Source organism: Spea bombifrons, chromosome 9 (assembly GCF_027358695.1).
Source record: "Spea bombifrons isolate aSpeBom1 chromosome 9, aSpeBom1.2.pri, whole genome shotgun sequence".
NCBI lineage: Eukaryota > Metazoa > Chordata > Amphibia > Anura > Pelobatidae > Spea > Spea bombifrons.
In genome coordinates this window covers 14,369,978-14,384,977 of record NC_071095.1, presented here as the reverse complement: position 1 = coordinate 14,384,977, position 15,000 = coordinate 14,369,978, and the positions used below count along the sequence as shown (strand labels likewise).

General features: G+C 48.5%; 25 non-coding genes and 20 pseudogenes across 25 annotated transcripts; all 45 read left to right on the top strand.

Annotated features, from left to right (window-relative positions):
* The first annotated feature begins 13 nt into the window (after positions 1-13).
* LOC128462908 (5S ribosomal RNA) lies at positions 14-132 on the top strand. The gene has a single exon (XR_008342831.1). It is a non-coding gene; the product is annotated as a 5S ribosomal RNA (ribosomal RNA).
* Positions 133-389: 257 nt separating this feature from the next.
* LOC128464836 (5S ribosomal RNA) lies at positions 390-508 on the top strand. Its single transcript, XR_008344647.1, has one exon. It is a non-coding gene; the product is annotated as a 5S ribosomal RNA (ribosomal RNA).
* Positions 509-723: 215 nt separating this feature from the next.
* Positions 724-842, top strand: LOC128465686 (uncharacterized; annotated as a pseudogene).
* A 224-nt stretch (positions 843-1,066) lies between these two features.
* Positions 1,067-1,175, top strand: LOC128466354 (uncharacterized; annotated as a pseudogene).
* A 281-nt stretch (positions 1,176-1,456) lies between these two features.
* Positions 1,457-1,565, top strand: LOC128466413 (uncharacterized; annotated as a pseudogene).
* A 224-nt stretch (positions 1,566-1,789) lies between these two features.
* LOC128464333 (5S ribosomal RNA) lies at positions 1,790-1,908 on the top strand. Its single transcript, XR_008344175.1, has one exon. It is a non-coding gene; the product is annotated as a 5S ribosomal RNA (ribosomal RNA).
* Positions 1,909-2,099: 191 nt separating this feature from the next.
* Positions 2,100-2,208, top strand: LOC128466556 (uncharacterized; annotated as a pseudogene).
* Positions 2,209-2,417: 209 nt separating this feature from the next.
* LOC128463089 (5S ribosomal RNA) lies at positions 2,418-2,536 on the top strand. Its single transcript, XR_008343002.1, has one exon. It is a non-coding gene; the product is annotated as a 5S ribosomal RNA (ribosomal RNA).
* A 209-nt stretch (positions 2,537-2,745) lies between these two features.
* Positions 2,746-2,864, top strand: LOC128465242 (5S ribosomal RNA). Its single transcript, XR_008345031.1, has one exon. It is a non-coding gene; the product is annotated as a 5S ribosomal RNA (ribosomal RNA).
* Positions 2,865-3,131: 267 nt separating this feature from the next.
* Positions 3,132-3,240, top strand: LOC128466401 (uncharacterized; annotated as a pseudogene).
* A 188-nt stretch (positions 3,241-3,428) lies between these two features.
* LOC128466632 (uncharacterized) lies at positions 3,429-3,537 on the top strand (annotated as a pseudogene).
* Positions 3,538-3,755: 218 nt separating this feature from the next.
* LOC128465816 (uncharacterized) lies at positions 3,756-3,864 on the top strand (annotated as a pseudogene).
* Positions 3,865-4,160: 296 nt separating this feature from the next.
* Positions 4,161-4,269, top strand: LOC128466614 (uncharacterized; annotated as a pseudogene).
* Positions 4,270-4,478: 209 nt separating this feature from the next.
* LOC128466206 (uncharacterized) lies at positions 4,479-4,597 on the top strand (annotated as a pseudogene).
* A 192-nt stretch (positions 4,598-4,789) lies between these two features.
* Positions 4,790-4,898, top strand: LOC128466113 (uncharacterized; annotated as a pseudogene).
* Positions 4,899-5,089: 191 nt separating this feature from the next.
* On the top strand, positions 5,090-5,198 carry LOC128466542 (uncharacterized; annotated as a pseudogene).
* Positions 5,199-5,386: 188 nt separating this feature from the next.
* On the top strand, positions 5,387-5,505 carry LOC128464928 (5S ribosomal RNA). The gene has a single exon (XR_008344735.1). It is a non-coding gene; the product is annotated as a 5S ribosomal RNA (ribosomal RNA).
* A 212-nt stretch (positions 5,506-5,717) lies between these two features.
* LOC128464592 (5S ribosomal RNA) lies at positions 5,718-5,836 on the top strand. The gene has a single exon (XR_008344416.1). It is a non-coding gene; the product is annotated as a 5S ribosomal RNA (ribosomal RNA).
* A 212-nt stretch (positions 5,837-6,048) lies between these two features.
* LOC128463535 (5S ribosomal RNA) lies at positions 6,049-6,167 on the top strand. Its single transcript, XR_008343426.1, has one exon. It is a non-coding gene; the product is annotated as a 5S ribosomal RNA (ribosomal RNA).
* Positions 6,168-6,355: 188 nt separating this feature from the next.
* On the top strand, positions 6,356-6,474 carry LOC128465224 (5S ribosomal RNA). Its single transcript, XR_008345013.1, has one exon. It is a non-coding gene; the product is annotated as a 5S ribosomal RNA (ribosomal RNA).
* Positions 6,475-6,662: 188 nt separating this feature from the next.
* Positions 6,663-6,781, top strand: LOC128465130 (5S ribosomal RNA). Its single transcript, XR_008344924.1, has one exon. It is a non-coding gene; the product is annotated as a 5S ribosomal RNA (ribosomal RNA).
* A 215-nt stretch (positions 6,782-6,996) lies between these two features.
* Positions 6,997-7,115, top strand: LOC128465584 (uncharacterized; annotated as a pseudogene).
* Positions 7,116-7,390: 275 nt separating this feature from the next.
* On the top strand, positions 7,391-7,499 carry LOC128466600 (uncharacterized; annotated as a pseudogene).
* Positions 7,500-7,687: 188 nt separating this feature from the next.
* Positions 7,688-7,806, top strand: LOC128464614 (5S ribosomal RNA). Its single transcript, XR_008344438.1, has one exon. It is a non-coding gene; the product is annotated as a 5S ribosomal RNA (ribosomal RNA).
* A 209-nt stretch (positions 7,807-8,015) lies between these two features.
* On the top strand, positions 8,016-8,134 carry LOC128465012 (5S ribosomal RNA). Its single transcript, XR_008344813.1, has one exon. It is a non-coding gene; the product is annotated as a 5S ribosomal RNA (ribosomal RNA).
* Positions 8,135-8,317: 183 nt separating this feature from the next.
* Positions 8,318-8,436, top strand: LOC128465100 (5S ribosomal RNA). The gene has a single exon (XR_008344896.1). It is a non-coding gene; the product is annotated as a 5S ribosomal RNA (ribosomal RNA).
* A 191-nt stretch (positions 8,437-8,627) lies between these two features.
* Positions 8,628-8,746, top strand: LOC128464259 (5S ribosomal RNA). Its single transcript, XR_008344104.1, has one exon. It is a non-coding gene; the product is annotated as a 5S ribosomal RNA (ribosomal RNA).
* A 215-nt stretch (positions 8,747-8,961) lies between these two features.
* Positions 8,962-9,080, top strand: LOC128463978 (5S ribosomal RNA). Its single transcript, XR_008343841.1, has one exon. It is a non-coding gene; the product is annotated as a 5S ribosomal RNA (ribosomal RNA).
* A 203-nt stretch (positions 9,081-9,283) lies between these two features.
* On the top strand, positions 9,284-9,402 carry LOC128464500 (5S ribosomal RNA). Its single transcript, XR_008344331.1, has one exon. It is a non-coding gene; the product is annotated as a 5S ribosomal RNA (ribosomal RNA).
* A 186-nt stretch (positions 9,403-9,588) lies between these two features.
* Positions 9,589-9,707, top strand: LOC128465091 (5S ribosomal RNA). The gene has a single exon (XR_008344887.1). It is a non-coding gene; the product is annotated as a 5S ribosomal RNA (ribosomal RNA).
* A 215-nt stretch (positions 9,708-9,922) lies between these two features.
* Positions 9,923-10,041, top strand: LOC128464477 (5S ribosomal RNA). The gene has a single exon (XR_008344309.1). It is a non-coding gene; the product is annotated as a 5S ribosomal RNA (ribosomal RNA).
* A 278-nt stretch (positions 10,042-10,319) lies between these two features.
* Positions 10,320-10,438, top strand: LOC128462920 (5S ribosomal RNA). The gene has a single exon (XR_008342843.1). It is a non-coding gene; the product is annotated as a 5S ribosomal RNA (ribosomal RNA).
* Positions 10,439-10,671: 233 nt separating this feature from the next.
* Positions 10,672-10,790, top strand: LOC128464796 (5S ribosomal RNA). Its single transcript, XR_008344610.1, has one exon. It is a non-coding gene; the product is annotated as a 5S ribosomal RNA (ribosomal RNA).
* A 242-nt stretch (positions 10,791-11,032) lies between these two features.
* LOC128464137 (5S ribosomal RNA) lies at positions 11,033-11,151 on the top strand. Its single transcript, XR_008343990.1, has one exon. It is a non-coding gene; the product is annotated as a 5S ribosomal RNA (ribosomal RNA).
* A 188-nt stretch (positions 11,152-11,339) lies between these two features.
* LOC128463938 (5S ribosomal RNA) lies at positions 11,340-11,458 on the top strand. The gene has a single exon (XR_008343803.1). It is a non-coding gene; the product is annotated as a 5S ribosomal RNA (ribosomal RNA).
* Positions 11,459-11,700: 242 nt separating this feature from the next.
* Positions 11,701-11,809, top strand: LOC128466400 (uncharacterized; annotated as a pseudogene).
* Positions 11,810-11,997: 188 nt separating this feature from the next.
* On the top strand, positions 11,998-12,106 carry LOC128466631 (uncharacterized; annotated as a pseudogene).
* Positions 12,107-12,384: 278 nt separating this feature from the next.
* Positions 12,385-12,493, top strand: LOC128465815 (uncharacterized; annotated as a pseudogene).
* A 326-nt stretch (positions 12,494-12,819) lies between these two features.
* On the top strand, positions 12,820-12,928 carry LOC128466613 (uncharacterized; annotated as a pseudogene).
* A 206-nt stretch (positions 12,929-13,134) lies between these two features.
* On the top strand, positions 13,135-13,253 carry LOC128466205 (uncharacterized; annotated as a pseudogene).
* A 192-nt stretch (positions 13,254-13,445) lies between these two features.
* Positions 13,446-13,554, top strand: LOC128466111 (uncharacterized; annotated as a pseudogene).
* Positions 13,555-13,784: 230 nt separating this feature from the next.
* Positions 13,785-13,903, top strand: LOC128464136 (5S ribosomal RNA). Its single transcript, XR_008343989.1, has one exon. It is a non-coding gene; the product is annotated as a 5S ribosomal RNA (ribosomal RNA).
* A 188-nt stretch (positions 13,904-14,091) lies between these two features.
* LOC128463926 (5S ribosomal RNA) lies at positions 14,092-14,210 on the top strand. The gene has a single exon (XR_008343792.1). It is a non-coding gene; the product is annotated as a 5S ribosomal RNA (ribosomal RNA).
* A 215-nt stretch (positions 14,211-14,425) lies between these two features.
* On the top strand, positions 14,426-14,544 carry LOC128465164 (5S ribosomal RNA). The gene has a single exon (XR_008344957.1). It is a non-coding gene; the product is annotated as a 5S ribosomal RNA (ribosomal RNA).
* Positions 14,545-14,759: 215 nt separating this feature from the next.
* On the top strand, positions 14,760-14,878 carry LOC128465985 (uncharacterized; annotated as a pseudogene).
* Positions 14,879-15,000: the final 122 nt, after the last annotated feature.

The following is a 15,000-nucleotide window of genomic DNA, read 5'->3' as shown; positions in this document are numbered from 1 at the left end:
AAAAAACTTTCACACCTGCAGCCATACCGCCCTGAAAGCGCCTGATCTCGTCTGATCTCGGAAGCTAAGCAGGGTTGGGCCTGGTTAGTACCTGGATGGGAGACCGCCTGGGAATACCAGGTGTTGTAGGCTTTTAATTTTTTCTCACAGTCCGGGGAGAGCTTTTTGCCATGTGTTTCTTGCTCATCATCAAAGCTTTAAACCCTTATTTGAACCTTCTCACCTTCTCTGTCCTGTCCCAGGGCTTATAATTCTTTCTGTCTGACGACGACGACAAGCAGCAGCAGCAGCAGCAGCAACAGCAGCAACAGCAACAGCAGCAACAGCAACAGCAGCAACAGCAGCAGCAGCAGCAACAGAATAAGAGAAGTAAAATAAAACCCTTTCACACCTGCCGCCATACCACCCTGAAAGCGCCCGATCTCGTCTGATATCGGAAGCTAAGCAGGGTTGGGCCTGGTTAGTACCTGGATGGGAGACCGCCTGGGAATACCAGGTGTTGTAGTTTTTTAATTTTTTTTCACAGTCCGGGGAGAGCTTTTTGCCATGTGTTTCTTGCTCATCATCAAAGCTTTAAACCCTTATTTGAACCTTCTCACCTTCTCTGTCCTGTCCCAGGGCTTATAATTCTTTCCGTCTGACGACAAGCAGCAGCAGCAGCAGCAGCAGCAGCAGCAGCAGCAGCAGCAACAGAATAAGAGAAGTAAAATAAAAAACTTTCACACCTGCGGCCATACCACCCTGAAAGTGCCCGATCTTGTCTGATCTCGTTTGCTAAGCAGGGTTGGGCCTGGTTAGTACCTGGATGGGAGACCGCCTGGGAAAACCAGGTGTTGTAGGCTTTTAATTTTTTCTCACAGTCCGGGGAGAGCTTTTTGCCATGTGTTTCTTGCTCATCATCAAAGCTTTAAACCCTTATTTGAACCTTCTCACCTTCTCTGTCCTGTCCCAGGGCTTATAATTCTTTCTCTCTGACGACAAGCAGCAGCAGCAGCAGCAGCAGCAGCAGCAGCAACAGCAGCAACAGCAGCAACAGAATAAGAGAAGTAAAATAAAACACTCTCACACCTGCCGCCATACCACCCTGAAAGCGCCTGATCTCGGAAGCTAAGCAGGGTTGGGCCTGGTTAGTACCTGGATGGGAGACCGCCTGGGAATACCAGGTGTTGTAGGCTTTTAATTTTTTCTCACAGTCCGGGGAGAGCTTTTTGCCATGTGTTTCTTGCTCATCATCAAAGCTTTAAACCCTTATTTGAACCTTCTCACCTTCTCTGTCCTGTCCCAGGGCTTATAATTCTTTCTGTCTGACGACAAGCAGCAGCAGCAGCAGCAGCAGCAGCAGCAGCAGCAGCAGCAGCAGCAGCAGCAGCAGCAGCAGCAGCAGCAGCAGCAGCAGCAGCAGCAGCAGCAGCAGCAGCAGCAACAGAATAAGAGAAGTAAAATAAAACGCTTTCACACCTGCGGCCATACAACCCTGAAAGCGCCTGATCTCGGAAGCTAAGCAGGGTTGGGCCTGGTTAGTACCTGGATGGGAGACCGCCTGGGAATACCAGGTGTTGTAGGCTTTTAATTTTTTCTCACAGTCCGGGGAGAGCTTTTTGCCATGTGTTTCTTGCTCATCATCAAAGCTTTAAACCCTTATTTGAACCTTCTCACCTTCTCTGTCCTGTCCCAGGGCTTATAATTCTTTCTGTCTGACGACAAGCAGCAGCAGCAGCAGCAGCAGCAGCAGCAGCAGCAGCAGCAGCAGCAGCAGCAGAATAAGAGAAGTAAAATAAAACACTTTCACACCTGCGGCCATACCGCCCTGAAAGCGCCCGATCTCGTCTGATTTCGGAAGCTAAGCAGGGTTGGGCCTGGTTAGTACATGGATGGGAGACCGCCTGGGAATACCAGGTGTTGTAGGCTTTTAATTTTTTCTCACAGTCCGGGGAGAGCTTTTTGCCATGTGTTTCTTGCTCATCATCAAAGCTTTAAACCCTTATTTGAACCTTCTCACCTTCTCTGTCCTGTCCCAAGGCTTATAATTCTTTCTGTCTGACAACAAGCAGCAGCAACAGCAGCAACAGAATAAGAGAAGTAAAATAAAACACTCTCACACCTGCGCCCATACCACCCTGAAAGCGCCTGATCCCGGAAGCTAAGCAGGTTTGGGCCTGGTTAGTACCTGGATGGGAGACCGCCTGGGAATACCAGGTGTTGTAGGCTTTTAATTTTTTCTCACAGTCCGGGGAGAGCTTTTTGCCATGTGTTTCTTGCTCATCATCAAAGCTTTAAACCCTTATTTGAACCTTCTCACCTTCTCTGTCCTGTCCCAGGGCTTATAATTCTTTCTGTCTGACGACAAGCAGCAGCAGCAGCAGCAGCAGCAGCAGCAGCAGCAACAGAATAAGAGAAGTAGAATAAAAAACTTTCACACCTGCGGCCATACCACCCTGAAAGCACCCGATCTCGTCTGATCTCGGAAGCTAAGCAGGGTTGGGCCTGGTAAGTACCTGGATGGGAGACCGCCTGGGAATACCAGGTGTTGTAGGCTTTTAATTTTTTCTCACAGTCCGGGGAGAGCTTTTTGCCATGTGTTTCTTGCTCATCATCAAAGCTTTAAACCCTTATTTGAACCTTCTCACCTTCTCTGTCCTGTCCCAGGGCTTATAATTCTTTGTGTCTGATGACAAGCAGCAGCAGCAGCAGCAGCAGCAGCAGCAGCAGCAACAGAATAAGAGAAGTAAAATAAAAAACTTTCACACCTGCAGCCATACCACCCTGAATGCGCCCGATCTTGTCTGATCTCGGAAGCTAAGCAGGGTTGGGCCTGGTTAGTACCTGGATGGGGGACCGCCTGGTAATACCAGGTGTTGTAGGCTTTTTCTTTTCTCACAGTCCGGGGAGAGCTTTTTGCCATGTGTTTCTTGCTCATCATCAAAGCTTTAAACCCTTATTTGAACCTTCTCACCTTCTCTGTCCTGTCCCAGGGCTTATAATTCTTTCTGTCTGACGACAAGCAGCAGCAGCAGCAGCAGCAGCAGCAGCAACAGCAGCAGCAGCAACAGCAGCAGCAGCAGCAGCAACAGCAGCAGCAGCAGCAACAGCAGCAGCAACAGAATAAGAGAAGTAAAATAAAACACTCTCACACCTGCCGCCATACCACCCTGAAAGCGCCTGATCTCGGAAGCTAAGCAGGGTTGGGCCTGGTTAGTACCTGGATGGGCGACCGCCTGGGAATACCAGGTGTTGTAGGCTTTTAATTTTTTCTCACAGTCCGGGGAGAGCTTTTTGCCATGTGTTTCTTGCTCATCATCAAAGCTTTAAACCCTTATTTGAACCTTCTCACCTTCTCTGTCCTGTCCCAGGGCTTATAATTCTTTCTGTCTGACGACAAGCAGCAGCAGCAGCAACAGAATAAGAGAAGTAAAATAAAACACTTTCACACATGCGGCCGTACCACCCTGAAAGCGCCTGATCTCGGAAGCTAAGCAGGGTTGTCCCTGGTTAGTACCTGGATGGGAGACCGCCTGGGAATACCAGGTGTTGTAGGCTTTTAATTTTTTCTCACAGTCCGGGGAGAGCTTTTTGCCATGTGTTTCTTGCTCATCATCAAAGCTTTAAACCCTTATTTGAACCTTCTCACCTTCTCTGTCCTGTCCCAGGGCTTATAATTCTTTCTGTCTGACGACAAGCAGCAGCAGCAGCAGCAGCAGCAGCAGCAGCAGCAGCAGCAGCAACAGAATAAGAGAAGTAAAATAAAACACTCTCACACCTGCGGCCATACCACCCTGAAAGCGCCTGATCTCGGAAGCTAAGCAGGGTTGGGCCTGGTTAGTACCTGGATGGGAGACCGCCTGGGAATACCAGGTGTTGTAGGCTTTTAATTTTTTCTCACAGTCCGGGGAGAGCTTTTTGCCATGTGTTTCTTGCTCATCATCAAAGCTTTAAACCCTTATTTGAACCTTCTCACCTTCTCTGTCCTGTCCCAGGGCTTATAATTCTTTCTGTCTGACGACAAGCAGCAGCAGCAGCAGCAGCAGCAGCAGCAGCAGCAACAGCAGCAGCAGCAACAGCAGCAGCAGCAGCAACAGCAGCAGCAGCAGCAACAGCAGCAGCAGCAGCAACAGCAGCAGCAGCAGCAACAGAATAAGAGAAGTAAAATAAAACACTCTCACACCTGCCGCCATACCACCCTGAAAGCGCCTGATCTCGAAAGCTAAGCAGGGTTGGGCCTGGTTAGTACCTGGATGGGAGACAGCCTGGGAATACCAGGTGTTGTAGGCTTTTAATTTTTTCTCACAGTCCGGGGAGAGCTTTTTGCCATGTGTTTCTTGCTCATCATCAAAGCTTTAAACCCTTATTTGAACCTTCTCACCTTCTCTGTCCTGTCCCAAGGCTTATAATTCTTTCTGTCTGACGACAAGCAGCAGCAGCAGCAGCAGCAGCAGCAGCAGCAGCAACAGAATAAGAGAAGTAAAATAAAAAACTTTCACACCTGCGGCCATACCACCCTGAAAGCGCCCGATCTTGTCTGATCTCGGAAGCTAAGCAGGTTTGGGCCTTGTTAGTACCTGGATGGGGGACCGCCTGGTAGTACCAGGTGTTGTAGGCTTTTTCTTTTCTCACAGTCCGGGGAGAGCTTTTTGCCATGTGTTTCTTGCTCATCATCAAAGCTTTAAACCCTTATTTGAACCTTCTCACCTTCTCTGTCCTGTCCCAGGGCTTATAATTCTTTCTGTCTGACGACAAGCAGCAGCAGCAGCAGCAGCAACAGAATAAGAGAAGTAAAATAAAAAACTTTCACACCTGCGGCCATACCACCCTGAAATCGCCTGATCTCGGAAGCTAAGCAGGGTTGGGCCTGGTTAGTACCTGGATGGGAGACCGCCTGGGAATACCAGGTGTTGTAGGCTTTTAATTTTTTCTCACAGTCCGGGGAGAGCTTTTTGCCATGTGTTTCTTGCTCATCATCAAAGCTTTAAACCCTTATTTGAACCTTCTCACCTTCTCTGTCCTGTCCCAGGGCTTATAATTCTTTCTGTCTGACGACAAGCAGCAGCAGCAGCAGCAACAGAATAAGAGAAGTAAAATAAAAAACTTTCACACCTGCGGCCATACCACCCTGGAATCGCCTGATCTCGGAAGCTAAGCAGGGTTGGGCCTGGTTAGTACCTGGATGGGAGACTGCCTGGAAATACCAGGTGTTGTAGGCTTTTAATTTTTTCTCACAGTCCGGGGCGAGCTTTTTGCCATGTGTTTCTTGCTCATCATCAAAGCTTTAAACCCTTATTTGAACCTTCTCACCTTCTCTGTCCTGTCCCAGGGCTTATAATTCTTTCTGTCTGACGACAAGCAGCAGCAGCAGCAACAGAATAAGAGAAGTAAAATAAAACACTTTCACACTTGCGGCCATACCACCCTGAAAGCGCCCGATCTCGTCTGATCTCGGAAGCTAAGCAGGGTTGGGCCTGGTTAGTACCTGGATGAGAGACTGCCTGGGAATACCAGGTGTTGTAGGCTTTTAATTTTTTCTCACAGTCCAGGGAGAGCTTTTTGCCATGTGTTTCTTGCTCATTATCAAAGCTTTAAACCCTTATTTGAACCTTCTCACCTTCTCTGTCCTGTCCCAGGGCTTATAATTCTTTCTGTCTGACGATGACAAGCAGCAGCAGCAGCAGCAGCAGCAGCAGCAGCAGCAACAGAATAAGAGAAGTAAAATAAAAAACTTTCACACCTGCGGCCATACTACCCTGAAAGTGCCCGATCTCGTCTGATCTCGGAAGCTAAGCAGGGTTGGGCCTGGTTAGTACCTGGATGGGAGACCGCCTGGGAATACCAGGTGTTGTAAGCTTTTAATTTTTTCTCACAGTCCGGGGAGAGCTTTTTGCCATGTGTTTCTTGCTCATCATCAAAGCTTTAAACCCTTATTTGAACCTTCTCACCTTCTCTGTCCTGTCCCAGGGCTTATAATTCTTTCTGTCTGACGACAAGCAGCAGCAGCAGCAGCAGCAGCAGCAGCAGCAGCAGCAGCAGAATAAGAGAAGTAAAATAAAAAACTTTCACATCTGCGGCCATACCACCCTGAAAGCGCCCGATTTCATCTGATCTCGGAAGCTAAGCAGGGTTGGGCCTGGTTAGTACCTGGATGGGAGACCGCCTGGGAGTACCAGGTGTTGTAGGCTTTTAATTTTTTCTCACAGTCCGGGGAGAGCTTTTTGCCATGTGTTTCTTGCTCATCATCAAAGCTTTAAACCCTTATTTGAACCTTCTCACCTTCTCTGTCCTGTCCCAGGGCTTATAATTCTTTCTGTCTGACGACAAGCAGCAGCAGCAGCAACAGAATAAGAGAAGTAAAATAAAACACTTTCACACCTGCGGCCATACCACCCTGGAAGCGCCTGATCTCGTCTGATCTCGGAAGCTAAGCAGGGTTGATCCTGGTTAGTACCTGGATGGGAGACCGCCTGGGAATACCAGGTGTTGTAGGCTTTTAATTTTTTCTCACAGTCCGGGGAGAGCTTTTTGCCATGTGTTTCTTGCTCATCATCAAAGCTTTAAACACTTATTTGAACCTTCTCACCTTTTCTGTCCTGTCCCAGGGCTTATAATTCTTTCTGTCTGACGACAAGCAGCAGCAGCAGCAACAGAATAAGAGAAGTAAAATAAAACACTTTCACACCTCCGGCCATACCACCCTGAAAGCGCCCGATCTCGTCTGATATCGGAAGCTAAGCAGGGTTGGGCCTGGTTAGTACCTGGATGGGAGACTGCCTGGGAATACCAGGTGTTGTAGTTTTTTAATTTTTTCTCACAGTCCGGGGAGAGCTTTTTGCCATGTGTTTCTTGCTCATCATCAAAGCTTTAAACCCTTATTTGAACCTTCTCACCTTCTCTGTCCTGTCCCAGGGCTTATAATTCTTTCTGTCTGACGACAAGCAGCAGCAGCAGCAGCAGCAGCAGCAGCAGCAGCAGCAGCAACAGAATAAGAGAAGTAAAATAAAACACTTTTACACCTGCGGTCATGTCACCCTGAAAGCGCCAGATCTCGTCTGATCTCGGAAGCTAAGCAGGCTTGGGCCTGGTTAGTACCTGGATGGGAGACCGCCTGGGAATACCAGGTGTTGTAGGCTTTTAATTTTTTCTCACAGTCCGGGGAGAGATTTTTGCCATGTGTTTCTTGCTCATCATCAAAGCTTTAAACCCTTATTTGAACCTTCTCACCTTCTCTGTCCTGTCCCAGGGCTTATAATTCTTTCTGTCTGACGACAAGCAGCAGCAGCAGCAGCAGCAGCAGCAGCAGCAGCAGCAGCAGCAGCAGCAGCAGCAGCAGCAGCAGCAGCAGCAGCAGCAGCAGCAGCAGCAGCAGCAGCAACAGAATAAGAGAAGTAACATAAAAAACTTTCACACCTGCGGCCATACCACCCTGAAAGTGCCTGATCTCGGAAGCTAAGCAGGGTTGTCCCTGGTTAGTACCTGGATGGGAGACCGCCTGGGAATACCAGGTGTTGTAGGCTTTTAATTTTTTCTCACAGTCCGGGGAGAGCTTTTTGCCATGTGTTTCTTGCTCATCATCAAAGCTTTAAACCCTTATTTGAACCTTCTCACCTTCTCTGTCCTGTCCCAGGGCTTATAATTCTTTCTGTCTGACGACAAGCAGCAGCAGCAGCAACAGAATAAGAGAAGTGAAATAAAACACTTTCACACCTGCGGTCATATCACCCTGAAAGCGCCAGATCTCGTCTGATCTCGGAAGCTAAGCAGGGTTGGGCCTGGTTAGTACCTGGATGGGAGACCGCCTGGGAATACCAGGTGTTGTAGGCTTTTAATTTTTTCTCACAGTCCGGGGAGAGCTTTTTGCCATGTGTTTCTCGCTCATCATCAAAGCTTTAAACCCTTATTTGAACCTTCTCACCTTCTCTGTCCTGTCCCAGGGCTTATAATTCTTTGTGTCTGATGACAAGCAGCAGCAGCAGCAGCAGCAGCAGCAGCAGCAGCAACAGAATAAGAGAAGTAAAATAAAAAACTTTCACACCTGCGGCCATACCACCCTGAATGCGCCCGATCTCGTCTGATCTCGGAAGCTAAGCAGGGTTGGGCCTGGTTAGTACCTGGATGGGGGATCGCCTGGTAATACCAGGTGTTGTAGGCTTTTTCTTTTCTCACAGTCCGGGGAGAACTTTTTGCCATGTGTTTCTTGCTCATCATCAAAGCTTTAAACCCTTATTTGAACCTTCTCACCTTCTCTGTCCTGTCCCAGGGCTTATAATTCTTTCTGTCTGACGACAAGCAGCAGCAGCAACAGAATAAGAGAAGTAAAATAAAACACTCTCACACATGCGGCCATACCACCCTGAAAGCGCCCGATCTCGTCTGATCTTGGAAGCTAAGCAGGGTTGGTCCTGGTTAGTACCTGGATGGGAGACCGCCTGGGAATACCAGGTGTTGTAGGCTTTTAATTTTTTCTCACAGTCCGGGGAGAGCTTTTTGCCATGTGTTTCTTGCTCATCATCAAAGCTTTAAACCCTTATTTGAACCTTCTCACCTTCTCTGTCCTGTCCCAGGGCTTATAATTCTTTCTGTCTGACGACAAGCAGCAGCAGCAGCAGCAACAGAATAAGAGAAGTAAAATAAAACACTCGCACACCTGCGGCCATACCACCCTGAAAGCGCCCGGTCTCGTCTGATCTCGGAAGCTAAGCTGGGCTGGGCCTGGTTAGTACCTGGATGGGAGACCGCCTGGGAATACCAGGTGTTGTAGGCTTGTAATTTTTTCTCACAGTCCGGGGAGAGCTTTTTGCCATGTGTTTCTTGCTCATCATCAAAGCTTTAAACCCTTATTTGAACCTTCTCACCTTCTCTGTCCTGTCCCAGGGCTTATAATTCTTTCTGTCTGACGACAAGCAGCAGCAGCAGCAGCAGCAGCAGCAGCAGCAGCAGCAGCAACAGAATAAGAGAAGTAAAATAAAAAACTTTCACACCTGCGGCCATACCACCCTGAAAGCGCCCGATCTCGTCTGATCTCAGAAGCTAAGCAGGGCTGGGCCTGGATAGTACCTGGATGGGAGACCGCCTGGGAATACCAGGTGTTGTAGGCTTTTAATTTTTTCTCACAGTCCGGGGAGAGCTTTTTGCCATGTGTTTCTTGCTCATCAAAGCTTTAAACCCTTATTTGAACCTTCTCACCTTCTCTGTCTTGTCCCAGGGCTTATAATTCTTTCTGTCTGACGACAAGCAGCAGCAGCAGCAGCAGCAGCAGCAGCAGCAACAGAATAAGAGAAGTAAAATAAAAAACCTTCACACCTGTGGCCATACCACCCTGAAAGCGCCCGATCTCGTCTGATCTCGGAAGCTAAGCAGGGTTGGGCCTGGTTAGTACCTGGATGGGAGACTGCCTGGGAATACCAGGTGTTGTATGCTTTTAATTTTTTCTCACAGTCCGGGGAGAGCTTTTTGCCATGTTTCTTGCTCATCATCAAAGCTTTAAACCCTTATTTGAACCTTCTCACCTTCTCTGTCCTGTCCCAGGGCTTATAATTCTTTCTGTCTGACGACAAGCAGCAGCAGCAGCAACAGAATAAGAGAAGTAAAATAAAAAACCTTCACACCTGTGGCCATACCACCCTGAAAGCGCCCGATCTCGTCTGATCTCAGAAGCTAAGCAGGGCTGGGCCTGGATAGTACCTGGATGGGAGACCGCCTGGGAATACCAGGTGTTGTATGCTTTTAATTTTTTCTCACAGTCCGGGGAGAGCTTTTTGCCATGTGTTTCTTGCTCATCATCAAAGCTTTAAACCCTTACTTGAACCTTCTCACCTTCTCTGTCCTGTCCCAGGGCTTATAATTCTTTCTGTCTGACGATGACAAGCAGCAGCAGCAGCAGCAGCAGCAGCAGCAGCAACAGCAACAGAATAAGAGAAGTAAAATAAAACACTTTCACACCTGCGGCCATACCACCCTGAAAGCGCCCGATCTCGTCTGATCTCGGAAGCTAAGCAGGGTTGGGCCTGCTTAGTACCTGGATGGGAGACTGCATGGGAATACCAGGTGTTGTAGGCTTTTAATTTTTTCTCACAGTCCGGGGAGAGCTTTTTGCCATGTGTTTCTTGCTCATCATCACAGCTTTAAACCCTTATTTGAACCTTCTCACCTTCTCTGTCCTGTCCCAGGGCTTATAATTCTTTCTGTCTGACGACAAGCAGCAGCAGCAGCAGCAACAGCAGCAGCAGCAGCAGCAGCAACAGCAGCAGCAGCAGCAGCAGCAGCAGCAACAGCAGCAGCAGCAGCAGCAGCAGCAGCAGCAACAGAATAAGAGAAGTAAAATAAAAAACTTTCACACCTGCGGCCATACCACCCTGAAAGCGCCCGATCTCGTCTGATCTCGGAAGCTAAGCAGGGTTGGGCCTGGTTAGTACCTGGATGGGAGACCGCCTCGGAATACCAGGTGTTGTAGGCTTTTAATTTTTTCTCACAGTCCGGGGAGAGCTTTTTGCCATGTGTTTCTTGCTCATCATCAAAGCTTTAAACCCTTACTTGAACCTTCTCACCTTCTCTGTCCTGTCCCAGGGCTTATAATTCTTTCTGTCTGACGATGACAAGCAGCAGCAGCAGCAGCAGCAGCAGCAGCAGCAGCAGCAGCAGCAGCAGCAACAGCAAAAGAATAAGAGAAGTAAAATAAAACTCTTTCCCACCTGCGGCCCCACCACCCTGAAAGCGCCCGATCTCGTCTGATCTCGGAAGCTAAGCAGGGTTGGGCCTGGTTAGTACCTGGATGGGAGACCGCCTGAGAATACCAGGTGTTGTAGGCTTTTAATTTTTTCTCACAGTCCGGGGAGAGCTTTTTGCCATGTGTTTCTTGCTCATCATCAAAGCTTTAAACCCTTATTTGAACCTTCTCACCTTCTCTGTCCTGTCCCAGGGCTTATAATTCTTTCTGTCTGACGACAAGCAGCAGCAGCAGCAGCAACAGCAGCAGCAGCAGCAGCAGCAGCAGCAGCAGCAGCAGCAGCAGCAGCAACAGAATAAGAGAAGTAAAATAAAAAACTTTCACACCTGCGGCCATACCACCCTGAAAGCGCCCGATCTTGTCTGATCTCGGAAGCTAAGCAGGGTTGGACCTGGTTAGTACCTGGATGGGAGACCGCCTGGGAATACCAGGTGTTGTAGGCTTTTAATTTTTTCTCACAGTCCGGGGAGAGCTTTTTGCCATGTGTTTCTTGCTCATCATCAAAGCTTTAAACCCTTATTTGAACCTTCTCACCTTCTCTGTCCTGTCCCAGGGCTTATAATTCTTTCTGTCTGACGACAAGCAGCAGCAGCAGCAACAGAATAAGAGAAGTAAAATAAAAAACTTTCACACCTGCGGCCATACCACCCTGAAAGCGCCCGATCTCGTCTGATCTCGGAAGCTAAGCAGGGTTGGGCCTGGTTAGTACCTGGATGGGAGACCGCCTGGGAATACCAGGTGTTGTAGGCTTTTAATTTTTTCTCACAGTCCGGGGAGAGCTTTTTGCCATGTGTTTCTTGCTCATCATCAAAGCTTTAAACCCTTATTTGAACCTTCTCACCTTCTCTGTCCTGTCCCAGGGCTTATAATTCTTTCTGTCTGACGACAAGCAGCAGCAGCAGCAGCAACAGCAGCAGCAGCAGCAGCAACAGCAGCAGCAGCAGCAACAGCAGCAGCAACAGAATAAGAGAAGTAAAATAAAACACTCTCACACCTGCCGCCATACCACCCTGAAAGCGCCTGATCTCGGAAGCTAAGCAGGGTTGGGCCTGGTTAGTACCTGGATGGGCGACCGCCTGGGAATACCAGGTGTTGTAGGCTTTTAATTTTTTCTCACAGTCCGGGGAGAGCTTTTTGCCATGTGTTTCTTGCTCATCATCAAAGCTTTAAACCCTTATTTGAACCTTCTCACCTTCTCTGTCCTGTCCCAGGGCTTATAATTCTTTCTGTCTGACGACAAGCAGCAGCAGCAGCAACAGAATAAGAGAAGTAAAATAAAACACTTTCACACATGCGGCCGTACCACCCTGAAAGCGCCTGATCTCGGAAGCTAAGCAGGGTTGTCCCTGGTTAGTACCTGGATGGGAGACCGCCTGGGAATACCAGGTGTTGTAGGCTTTTAATTTTTTCTCACAGTCCGGGGAGAGCTTTTTGCCATGTGTTTCTTGCTCATCATCAAAGCTTTAAACCCTTATTTGAACCTTCTCACCTTCTCTGTCCTGTCCCAGGGCTTATAATTCTTTCTGTCTGACGACAAGCAGCAGCAGCAGCAGCAGCAGCAGCAGCAGCAGCAGCAGCAGCAGCAGCAGCAGCAGCAGCAGCAGCAGCAGCAGCAGCAGCAGCAGCAGCAGCAGCAGCAGCAACAGAATAAGAGAAGTAAAATAAAACACTCTCACACCTGCGGCCATACCACCCTGAAAGCGCCTGATCTCGGAAGCTAAGCAGGGTTGGGCCTGGTTAGTACCTGGATGGGAGACCGCCTGGGAATACCAGGTGTTGTAGGCTTTTAATTTTTTCTCACAGTCCGGGGAGAGCTTTTTGCCATGTGTTTCTTGCTCATCATCAAAGCTTTAAACCCTTATTTGAACCTTCTCACCTTCTCTGTCCTGTCCCAGGGCTTATAATTCTTTCTGTCTGACGACAAGCAGCAGCAGCAGCAGCAGCAGCAGCAGCAGCAACAGCAGCAGCAGCAACAGCAGCAGCAGCAACAGCAGCAGCAGCAGCAACAGCAGCAGCAGCAGCAACAGCAGCAGCAGCAGCAACAGCAGCAGCAGCAGCAACAGCAGCAGCAGCAGCAACAGAATAAGAGAAGTAAAATAAAACACTCTCACACCTGCCGCCATACCACCCTGAAAGCGCCTGATCTCGAAAGCTAAGCAGGGTTGGGCCTGGTTAGTACCTGGATGGGAGACAGCCTGGGAATACCAGGTGTTGTAGGCTTTTAATTTTTTCTCACAGTCCGGGGAGAGCTTTTTGCCATGTGTTTCTTGCTCATCATCAAAGCTTTAAACCCTTATTTGAACCTTCTCACCTTCTCTGTCCTGTCCCAAGGCTTATAATTCTTTCTGTCTGACGACAAGCAGCAGCAGCAGCAGCAGCAGCAGCAGCAGCAACAGAATAAGAGAAGTAAAATAAAAAACTTTCACACCTGCGGCCATACCACCCTGAAAGCGCCCGATCTTGTCTGATCTCGGAAGCTAAGCAGGTTTGGGCCTTGTTAGTACCTGGATGGGGGACCGCCTGGTAGTACCAGGTGTTGTAGGCTTTTTCTTTTCTCACAGTCCGGGGAGAGCTTTTTGCCATGTGTTTCTTGCTCATCATCAAAGCTTTAAACCCTTATTTGAACCTTCTCACCTTCTCTGTCCTGTCCCAGGGCTTATAATTCTTTCTGTCTGACGACAAGCAGCAGCAGCAGCAGCAGCAACAGAATAAGAGAAGTAAAATAAAAAACTTTCACACCTGCGGCCATACCACCCTGAAATCGCCTGATCTCGGAAGCTAAGCAGGGTTGGGCCTGGTTAGTACCTGGATGGGAGACCGCCTGGGAATACCAGGTGTTGTAGGCTTTTAATTTTTTCTCACAGTCCGGGGAGAGCTTTTTGCCATGTGTTTCTTGCTCATCATCAAAGCTTTAAACCCTTATTTGAACCTTCTCACCTTCTCTGTCCTGTCCCAGGGCTTATAATTCTTTCTGTCTGACGACAAGCAGCAGCAGCAGCAGCAACAGCAGCAGCAGCAGCAGCAGCAGCAGCAGCAGCAGCAACAGAATAAGAGAAGTAAAATAAAAAACTTTCACACCTGCGGCCATACCACCCTGAAAGCGCCCGATCTTGTCTGATCTCGGAAGCTAAGCAGGGTTGGACCTGGTTAGTACCTGGATGGGAGACCGCCTGGGAATACCAGGTGTTGTAGGCTTTTAATTTTTTCTCACAGTCCGGGGAGAGCTTTTTGCCATGTGTTTCTTGCTCATCATCAAAGCTTTAAACCCTTATTTGAACCTTCTCACCTTCTCTGTCCTGTCCCAGGGCTTATAATTCTTTCTGTCTGACGACAAGCAGCAGCAGCAGCAACAGAATAAGAGAAGTAAAATAAAAAACTTTCACACCTGCGGCCATACCACCCTGAAAGCGCCCGATCTCGTCTGATCTCGGAAGCTAAGCAGGGTTGGGCCTGGTTAGTACCTGGATGGGAGACCGCCTGGGAATACCAGGTGTTGTAGGCTTTTAATTTTTTCTCACAGTCCGGGGAGAGCTTTTTGCCATGTGTTTCTTGCTCATCATCAAAGCTTTAAACCCTTATTTGAACCTTCTCACCTTCTCTGTCCTGTCCCAGGGCTTATAATTCTTTCTGTCTGACGACAAGCAGCAGCAGCAGCAGCAGCAGCAGCAGCAGCAGCAGCAGCAACAGAATAAGAGAAGTAAAATAAAAAACTTTCACTCCTGTGGCCATACCACCCTGAAAGCACCCGATCTTGTCTGATCTCAGAAGCTAAGCAGGGTTGGGCCTGGTTAGTACCTGGATGGAAGACCGCCTGGGAATACCAGGTGTTGTAGGCTTTTAATTTTTTCTCACAGTCCGGGGAGAGCTTTTTGCCATGTGTTTCTTGCTCATCATCAAAGCTTTAAACCCTTACTTGAACCTTCTCACCTTCTCTGTCCTGTCCCAGGGCTTATAATTCTTTCTGTCTGACGATGACAAGCAGCAGCAGCAGCAGCAGCAGCAGCAGCAGCAGCAGCAACAGAATAAGAGAAGTAAAATAAAACATTCTCACACCTGTGGCCATACCACCCTGAAAGCGCCCGATCTTGTCTGATCTCGGAAGCTAAGCAGGTTTGGGCATGGCTAGTACCTGGATGGAAGACCGCCTGGGAATACCAGGTGTTGTAGGCTTTTAATTTTTTCTCACAGTCCGGGGAGAGCTTTTTGCCATGTGTTTCTTGCTCATCATCAAAGCTTTAAACCCTTATTTGAACCTTCTCACCTTCTCTGTCCTGTCCCAGGGCTTATAATTC